Here is a 6000-nt window from a genome sequence, read left to right as displayed (position 1 = left end):
AAGGTATAACATCAAATAACTGAAGTTCATTTTTGTATTCAATGTCATACAGATTCTTTTGAACACACTTGTTCTTCCTTTTATGCATCATTGACAATGTATGGCACACCTTAAGTGAAGCATAGTTACAAAGTTTTGCTATAAGATGAGAAGAAGTGCCCTGCAGTTATTCATTTTTGTTGGACCTGTGGTAGAAAGAATATTTTTTTAAAGATGCATAACGGGAAGAATGAGTGTGTTCAAAGGAATCTGCATGGTACTGAATGGAAAAATGAAACTGGGTGCCGTATTCAGAAAATTTGCCTCATATTGGTAAGTGAATTTGCATGATGAGTAGTGACGAGCAGGGTATGTATGATTCAGAAAATGCAGCAACACAACACAGCAAGCTGAAATTACATGATCAGCTGTGTTATATGCTAAAGGCTGCATAATGAAGCAAGGTATATGATCATGAAGAAAACAGCATGTCAGTGTGATTCAGAAGCATTTAACTGTTGCACAGTGATACTGTACCCACTTTAGGTTTCTACATGACCATATGCTCATCTTCAGGCAGAGTAGGTTAATGTGCAATGGTAGAGATTGGTGCAGCTATTGTAAACATGTATCTGAATGAGAGTGTTATAGCAGCTGCTCTGGTGGGTGGTATGTAACATCTTCCCTGAGACAGGGGGTCATCTATCCTTATTTAATATTACATGCCCTCCATGACAACTACATCGTGGACCATTTCCATGTGGGCAGAGATACCATGCAGCAATCTGTAGGCATGTGTCACCCTCCTCTGCAGCACTGTAGGAGTTGTGGAGTACCTATCTCTGTGGAGACAAAGGTATGTGTGCCATTGCATATATGGGACCTTTTAAAGACCTACTGAGGGCTCAGTTGGGGTAGGTCAGACATCTGCCTTGAGAATACTCCATTAGTTTCTAGATGCAATCGTTCAGCATGTGGGGTGGATATGTGGTTCCCATGTACCCCCGAAGATAGATAAAGCACCATGTAGGACTTCTCTTCTGTGGCCCATTTCACTGAGGTACTGGGGGCCATAAACTATATCTATATTGAAATAAAGGTCCCACCTGGTGAACTGGGAATGGGGTAAGTGAACCACAAAAGGTTTCACTCTTTTAACTGCCAGGTGATCTATAATGCATGAGGTAGTATCTACAATGTGTGTGCTGGCCACCCAAGCAGTTTTCATGACTCTCACATATGGCACACATGTGATCATTACCAACGATTTGTGAGGGGGAGGTTCCAACAGGGACCCTGCCTCCTCTTTTGGAAGTGCAGACTTATCTGTGTAGGTTATAGCCAGGGGGAAGTAAGTCATTGTCTTTGTTATGTGGCTTAAGGCATGCTTCAGTAAGGAGTACAGTGTCAGGGCCATAAAGGGATAGTGCTGCATGGAGTTCATCGATTTTGCTAAGTATACTTATATTGATATTAAATCTTGTAATGAATGCTGAGTATGCCCTGGAAACCTGGGTCATAACAACAATTAGAAATCCACATAATCAAACTGACCATGGGTACAACCATGCACTCTTGGAACCCAGAACTGTTATAGAGCATATATTTGGGCTGTATAAGTCATGTTTTTCCTGTCTGGATACAGATGGCTTTCAACAATATGGGTCCATGGGTGCCAAAATACTGTCTGCCTGTGCTATGATACATAAAATCATAATTAGGAAGCATTTACAGCAGGATGGCAGAGGTAGCTGAGACAGACAAGGAGGAGTAGTCAGCAACAGAAGATGACCATGCCAGATGGAGGTGAGCACAACATGATGTGGCACTAGCAAAGAGGCAACAAGTTGCACATAGCTTTATTACATAACTCTACAGGAGTTAAGCAGATACACTACAGTAAAAGTGCTGCATGCAAAAATTCCAGACTGTACTTCTCTATGCATAGGCTGGGCATATGTGAGAGACACAGCTGTGGTCCCCATGGCCTTAGAAATCCTAACATTAATACTATACTGATAGGACAGTTGGCAGACAGCATGGTCAATGTCAATATATACCCAAAAAGAAATCATACTTTCTGCCCTATGGCAAAAATGAAGAACATCCTTTGCATTTGCTAACAGTATTACCATTGGCTGTGAAAACAAGCTGAGTATTGATGAGCATCACTAATTATGAAATGCAGTAAAGTTAAGAGATTCACTGTCATGGCTTCCATGGCTCATTGTAGTCATGAAATGATATGTGCATTGAGTGCAGAGTTCTAATCCTCTGAGGGTGGTATGTTTACAATATTTGGTTTTCTGTCCTCTCCAAGTTAAGCAGTGTGACACACTGTCTGACTTTAAAAGAGGGCTGGACAACTGGATCAGTATTCCCAAATTCACCCATTATATGACAGATGAAAACCTCCCCTCTCTTTTAAAGCAGAGTGGCAACGCAAAAATGACCTATTGCCTCAGTTGCATTGTAACTTCTATGATATTGTGATGAGTATTGTAATTATTTCCATCATAAATTCTTTCTTTTAACCTTATTTCAATTAAATCTTCTCATTCAGTAGTCCAGTTGTGGTGCCTTGAAAACTACTGTGATCATAAAGTAGATTGTACTGTTTCCATAGTTTTATTTTGTAACAACTTTTGGTCTTATTTTTCAATTTGCCTTTTGGTTATTCAGCAGTAGTTTGCTATATCCCAGTGTTTATGAATGCTGTCAGCAGGCCCAGAAGTTTAAGTGTTCCTGTGGAGGGTTGGCTCTTCTCAGATGCCAAGAGATATCATAAAGTTATTGTTTCCAGATTCCATCAGTGGTCACAGTGGACTGAGACTACTACCTCTCATTTCACAACTCCGGGATCATACAACAGTGGGGGAAGGGGACAGTTTCCATTTTCAATATTTTGATTTTTCATTCAATGAATAGCTGTCCTAATACAGTTGACAAGATAATATCAATGACAATATTTCCATCCAGCTATATAAAATCTCTAACAGTACAATGCACCCTTTGGTACGTACCTAAGCAGGCACATCCAACAACTGTAATGTCCACAAATGTTCCTCACTAAAAAAATAGATGGGGTAAGTAACATGTCCTATGCAGACCATCTCAAAGCCCTATCCCTGCATTCTGTCACCTACAGGCTACAGAGGGGAGATCTATGCCTGGCACACAAGGCATTGTCAGACCCCTCCCTGATGGACCTCCTGCATATTCATAAAACAAACAGGATCCAAATTACCCATTCTAAAATCTTAAACCTTGCTAGTGATATGAATATGACCTGATGGAAAGACAGGTATGTATCCCAGAGACTACCCCTTGTCTGGAACAAGCTCCCCATCCATGTGAAGCAGAGTTCCTCCCTAACTCAATTCAAGTGTAACTTGAGCAATTGGATGAGGAACAGAAAATTCATCCCTAGTTTGGATCCTCGGTCTCTATTGGACACAGGCAGCCTGTAAATGGTTCATCTCACAGGCTCCTGTTTATAAATGTGTCATCTCCCAAGCCCCTACTTACACTTATTAAGGGTACCAGAATTTTTCAGAGATTTGGGATGTATGGCTATTCTTAAAAAGGCCCTAGTGGTCATTAGCCTAGTACACATCTATGAACCTATGAACTATATAAACAAAAAATAATGTTTTTGCCCCTTGCATACTCCAACTCCTCCTTTTAATTAAATAAATCAACTCAGAGATTGCATAATCCATACTTGTGGAATAGTTTCTCTGTGCTTGTTTAGTCTGTATATTTTAGTGGCAAGCACATGTTACTAGGTCACATATTGCTAAATCATTACACCTTCCCCACCAAAATTCTTTAGCTAACAGCATAAAATAACAATGTCTCTCAATGTAGACTGCGTTTCAACTTTGCAACTGTAAAACACTTTGTCCCTTAAACTTTGCATAGTAATTAGGAACAACAACTGAAATCATCTATAGAAAATAGTGGAGAATGTTTTTAGCCTATGTCTGTTAGCCCAATTTCTGAACAGAAAGTTTTTCTGTTTTCATTGTATTTTATTCATCTTTTTCAGTTCTGTCCCCTCTGTTCGCCCTCAGTCCACTCAGGCTCACTTTGCTCCCCTACCCTACACCCATTCCCACCCACCTTCCCCAACTCAACAAATTTATAGCTAACTGGACAACACCCATACTCCTATACCATCCAGTCATAAGCCCAATATCTACTTCCTCACCATCAATAACTGGCACAGCCACTCAACCAATTAAAGTTTAGCTATAGATACAGAGCCACTGCTACCCTTCCATTTACTATGCACAACTTGACCTAACACCTCTCCCTACTTGATCCTATCTACTCGCATTCATTATTACTAATCATACTCATGTCCACTATGTACTCCTTTCATTCCTTATTTATTATAACTCTCTTTATAGCAACCCAACTCACTTCATACAAACATAAGCTCAACAACAATCTAAACAGTAAATCACCAATCCAGCTCAGTTCCTCCATACCAGCCCAAATTCCAGTACACATCTCTTCCACAATCTACAATCATTCAAACTTAAAACTAACCCCATTTAAAATTCCCCATTAATCTACAAAAGGTTACAGCTCCTTACAATACGACCTAACTATCTCTAAATACCTACGGACAATTGTGGACATTGCTTCTCAATTGTTCTTTAGTGGTAACATTCAACCAAGTCCCGGTCCCTCAACTAACCCCAATATAAACTTTAGCCAGGCCAAATTTAACCTAACCTCCCTTAGAAGAATTGCTGACCTATTAATTCTTAATATCAATATAAGAAGTATACTTAGCAAAATCGATGAACTCCATGCAGCACTATCCCTTTATGGCCCTGACACTGTACTCCTTACTAAAGCATGCCTTAAGCCACATAACAAAGACAATGACTTACTTCCCCCTGGCTATAACCTACACAGATAAGTCTGCACTTCCAAAAGAGGAGGCAGGGTCACCCTTATTTTCAAAAATAACGTTTTTGTTGACATTTTAAACATAAACTTCCCTAATTTCAACAATGCTGCAACTCTTTTTTGCAAAGGTAAAATTCAACCCACAAAAACAATTGAACATACTAGGTTCATACATCCCTCCTGGTGACAATATTAACACACTAGAGTCCATAATCCATTGAGCATCCAGTACTCACATAATCCTACATGGCTTCACTCAGTTTATCCAAACCCCAACAAGAATAGATAAAGTTACCATAAACAAATCCATTTTAGACTGGATCCTCACTAATCACCAATCCTTGACACAATACTCTGGCACCCTACCTGACAGAATAAGTGATCACCACCCTACCTCTGTATTAAGACAACAAATCAAACCCCCCAAAAATAATTCCCTCCAACATATACACTACACAAAACCTTTAGAGCAGATGACCTCATAACAGCACTAAAGCACTGCAACTGGTCACCCCTCTCAACCCTCCCCCTTGATAAGGCAGTAGACCATTTTAACTCCACATTTCTCAACATACTAAACCAACTTGTCCCCCCTAGAATAATTCAAATTAAGTCCAACTCTGCCACTGAGCTCACCAAAAGTATGCGACTACTACTAAAGCAAAGGGATAAAGCTTGGGACACTTGGTGTAATAACAAAACTAACAGCAACAGGCAATTAATCCTTGAATTAAAAAAAATAAAGCAAAAAAAAAAAACAAAAAAAAAACAAATAAGAATGGATAAGAAAACCCAAAACTTCAATATACAAACTAAACATGTTCTGGGCATCCACAAATACAATTCTCCAACTGGAAAAAAACAGGTACCCCCACTCCCAAATGTCGACACAGCCACTAACAACATTGCAACATAATTCAATGAATATTTTACTAACTCCATTTTAAAACTGTCAACAAACTCTTCTCCCACAACCCTCCCAGATTTACTAAATTCCCCAACTAACCAAAATTATTTCTGCCTCCAATCAGCCCAAGCCAGTGCAATCTTCAGACAACTGACCAAACTAAGACCCACTACCCTAGCAGTTGATAA

The sequence above is a fragment of the Protopterus annectens genome, chromosome 2.part2, assembly GCF_019279795.1.
Source record: "Protopterus annectens isolate FY-2018-M chromosome 2.part2, PAN1.0, whole genome shotgun sequence".
Classification (NCBI taxonomy): Eukaryota; Metazoa; Chordata; order Ceratodontiformes; family Protopteridae; genus Protopterus; species Protopterus annectens.
This window is presented reverse-complemented; position numbering follows the sequence as displayed.